Genomic DNA, 4,233 nt, shown 5'->3' with positions numbered 1-4,233 from the left:
AAACGAAAAGAAAAGGAAGGAGAGGAAGGTAAAAAGAAAAAAAAAGTTAAAAGTTAACAGAGAAGAAACAAACCCCGTTTCCACCTCTGAGATGTTCCTCTCTGTAACCGTTTGCGTGACTGGAATCACTTTATTACACTGCGGCCTGAGACAGGACCTGTGACAAGGTCAGGGTCCTCGCTCCACCCTTGCCCCCTGCTCCCACCTTCACTGGCCAGACCCTCCAAAAGAAGGGTCACACTCACCTTCGCAAACTCACTCCTGGGACTGAGAGAAGCCCCTGAACTCAGTCTCACAGTGTGCTCAGAGCACTGCTTTTCACCAGGGGCAACACCCTCAGCACAGCACCTGGGCACAGGCAGCTACTTTTCGCTACGAGGCCAATCAGATGTTCGATCCCCAGCACAGCCGGCACACACACAAGTGGGCCTCAGAGCTGGGACGCCCCCTCCCAGTGGGCCTTCTCCCCAGACTCCTAACGCCTCTAGCCCCAAGGAAGGCCTCAGAGGTCTCCTGACTCTGGGCAGAGATAGGAGAGAAAAGGACCCAGATCACCCCGACTTGGCATCTCTGCAGAAGGAAAACCATCAATGTCAGCCAGCCCGACTCCCTCTGACACGGGCCTCAGTCGCATTCAGGGCCCCCCTTCCCTGCTGAGGTGGTGTTCAGGAGAGCAAAGCACCTCATCTTTCCCATTATCTCTGGATGGCCACAGCCCGCCTGTCAGGGCTCCTGCCCTCCTGAGGAACCTGGGAAGGGGGATCTGGCCTGGGAGGGTTTCTCCCAAATGGCCTCATCCCCTTGGCCCATCAGCCTGCAGGCCCTAGAGGGTGTCCCAGCTCCCTTCAGCTCCCTCTCCACATCCCCTCACACAGGTCACTCCTTTCCCAATGCCCCCCCTCCCCTCCCATACACAACCCGGCTCAAAGAACTGGTTTGAATATCGCAGAATTGGGTAACATCAGAAGAGTGGGCTGGAGTGATAGCACAGTGGTAGGGTGTTTGCCTTGTATGGGGCCGACCCGGCCAACCCAAGTTCAAGTCCTCCACCCCTCTCAGAGAGCCCAGCAAGCTACTGAGAGTATCTCGCCCGCATGGCAATGCCTGGAAAGCCACCCGTGACGTATTCGACACGCCAAACACAGTAACAACAAGTCTCACGATGGAGATGTTACTGGATCTGCTCGAGCAAATTGATGAACAACGGGAGAACAGTGACAGTGACAGTGACAGTGGCAGAAGAGTAGTAAAACCCAGGTGCCTGCCGCTTCCTCCAAAGAGAAACAGAGAGGGAGGGATGAGGTTGAAGAGCGTGTCCGGCTCTTTCTCCTGGGGCCACACCTGGTGGTGCTCAGGAGCCAAACAGGTGAGAATTGCAAGCAGCCATGGGAATGCTAACTCCCTCCACACACTCACAAACACACTATATACACACACTCACACATACACTCATTCACATACACACACATCCGCACATACGCACACACACACGCATGCACACACACATGCGTGCACACACACACATACACCCCACCCCATAGCCCAGAATCCCGAGATTCTGGCCCCAGCCATACTGCCTCCCCTCCATGTCTTCGTCTGTGCTGCTCCCTGGGCCTGGCCCCTGGCCTTCGCTGACCAGTGCTGGCAGGGGGTCTGATGTCTTCCCCAACACCCTCTAATCCAGGAGCCGCTCCTACTTCCTCCAGTTTGAAAGATGCTGGAATCAGGACTCAGCAGAACCAGATGGTGCTGACCGACGCCAGGGACTGGAAGCCCACTCGTGAGCACCTGGGCCTTGCCACACCCTGAATTTGCCTGTTCCCCCACCCCTTGCCCCTGCAGGACCGGGAAGGGCCCATTTCTGGAGGTGCTTTGGCTGGCAGTTGAGCCAGGCCCCACACAGGGCCAGCGGAGAGGAGCAGCTTTGGGCAGCCATGGTGGGGACCTGCCTTGGCCAGCCCTAGGGCACCCGGGCTGGGCGCTGCTTCTCCTCCTGCACCTCGGGCCCTTCCTGGAAGACCGGCAGAGGCACCTGCAGACCCCGACTCCCGCGGCCATGGACAAGCTCCGCCTGCTCTTCCAGCACTTCCAGGCCAGCTCGGAGTCGGTGATGAACGGCGTCTGCCTGCTGCTGGCCGCGGGCACTGTCAAGCTCTACGCCTCCCTGGATGTCCACTGCCCCTGCCTGGCATGCTACAATGCAGCCTACGGCCTGGGCCTGCTGCTGGCGCCGCCCCTGGCACTCTTCCTCTGTGGCCTCCTGGCCAACCGGTAGTCCGTGCTCATGGTGGAGGAGTGGCGCCAGCCGGCGGGGCGCCGCCAGATGGACCCCGGCATGATCAGGTGCGACCCCACCCCTCCCAGCACCCCAGGGCCCTAGTTTGCACCCCCACCAACTGCACGGGCTCTGCCAGGTGCATCCCAAGCCCCCAACACCACCACCCCTGCAGCTTTATTAGGGGCTCCCCCCACCTACTCACCCTCACAAACACGGCCAGGTCATCGCCCTAAAACCACAAGGTCCCCCCCACACTCTGCAGTGGGTACTCCAGCCATCTTCTTATGGAGGGAGGGGGGGCCCACCCCAGCAGTGCTCAGGGCTGACTCCCGACTGTGTTCAGGGATCACTCCTGGTGGTTCTCAGGAGATCTTATGGGGTGCCGGGGATCCAACCCCGGTCTGCCGCATGCAAAGCAAGCACCATACCTTCTGTACTATCCCTCTGGCCCTGCTTCTTTGTTGGTGGGGGGGACCCCATTAGTGCTCAGGGCTTGCTCTTGGCTCTGTTCTCAGAGATCACTCCTGCCTGGCAGGCCTCGGGGAACCATATGGGGTGCCGGGGATTGAACCTGGATCAGTAACGTGCAAGGCAAGTGCCCTCCCTGCTGTACTATTGCTCCAGGCCCTGCATTGATTCCCTGACACACCCCAAGTGTGGAACCTCTCGGCCTCCGGGAAACACCGGCCATGCTGCCCCCATCCCCAGCTATGCAGCTGTCCTCGGTGCTGTGGTCTCATGACTTTGGTTTGGGTGTTTTGGCAGTGCTGTTCCTAGCTCGGTGCTCCAGGGTCACTCCTGGCAGGTGCTCAGGCCTGGGGCTGGGTTTCCCACGGCCTGAGCTCCCCACTCCTCTCCGGCCAGGTATATGTGCTCCTCCGTGCTGCAGAGAGCGCTGGCCACCCCGCTCGTCTGGATCCCGCTGGCCCTCCTGGACGGCAAGTGCTTGGTGTGTGCCTTCAGCTGCTCTGTGGACCCCGAGAAGTTTCTGGACTTTGCCAACATGACCTCCAGCCAGGTGCAGCTCTTCCTGGCCAAGGTGCCCTGCAAGGAGGATGAGCTGGTCAGGGACAGCCCGGTCCGTTAGGCCGTGTCCCACTACCTGCGGTGCCTGTCACAGGTCATTCAGCCTGCCCTCCCTGGGCCTGGGTGGGTGGGGGGACTGAGGAGGGTCAGTGATGTCCTGGGGACCCTCCTGCTGGAGACACACAGGCAAGAAACGGGAGTGTCCTGGGGAGTCCCTGTTCAGGACGGGGCTGGGGGGCGCAGGGTCTATGCCATGAATGTGGACAGTTAGGTGTCCACCCCCTCGGTCATGTTCCCAGGACACTGCAGGGACACCGCTCTGTGTTTGGGGAGGGCTGGGAGGGCTGCCAGCTTGCGACCATCTCTCAGGGGGTGGGATGGAGGGGAGGCCACACGGCATCAGCTCCAGCATCAGATTCTTCAGAGTTGCCCTCACTCTCCGCCAGATGGCTTGTTTCCCGGCTGTATCCTGTGCGACTGCCACCTCAGCTCTCAGCCAGAACCTCAGTTTCCAGGGCCCCCAAGTTCAGATTAGGGGTTCCTTTCTCTGAACTCCCATGTCCCTTGTAGATCCATCCACATGACACTTAGACATGGCAATATTTCTGCTGCTAAAGTGAGCAAAGACTGGGGTCCATTATCTCCATCAAAATACAGGACAGGGCATGCACAGATGGGACGATACATATGACCCAAAATCTGGATGAAAAGGTGAATGGACATTGAGGCGGGGTGGGTGGGTGGGTGTGTGTGGGATGGTCGGTTGGATGGATGGTAGATGGGTGGATGGATAGATGGATGGATGGGCAGGAGTGCAGGAAAGGCAAAACTCAGGCTTTCAGCTGAGGCTCTAATTAAAAGATTAACAAGAGGAAAATCATGCAAGAGAAACCTAAAGCAAAGAATGCCATTAAAAGCAATGACTTGGG

General features: G+C 58.8%; 1 pseudogene; it reads left to right on the top strand.

The window, feature by feature from the left end:
- Nucleotides 1-2,056: 2,056 nt before the first annotated feature.
- LOC130029414 (calcium homeostasis modulator protein 3-like) overlaps nucleotides 2,057-4,233 on the top strand; it is a 3,984-nt pseudogene continuing 1,807 nt past the window's right edge.

The sequence above is a fragment of the Sorex fumeus genome, unplaced genomic scaffold (assembly GCF_029834395.1).
Source record: "Sorex fumeus unplaced genomic scaffold, SorFum_2.1 ptg000043l, whole genome shotgun sequence".
Lineage (NCBI taxonomy): Eukaryota > Metazoa > Chordata > Mammalia > Eulipotyphla > Soricidae > Sorex > Sorex fumeus.
This window is presented reverse-complemented; position numbering and strand designations above follow the sequence as displayed.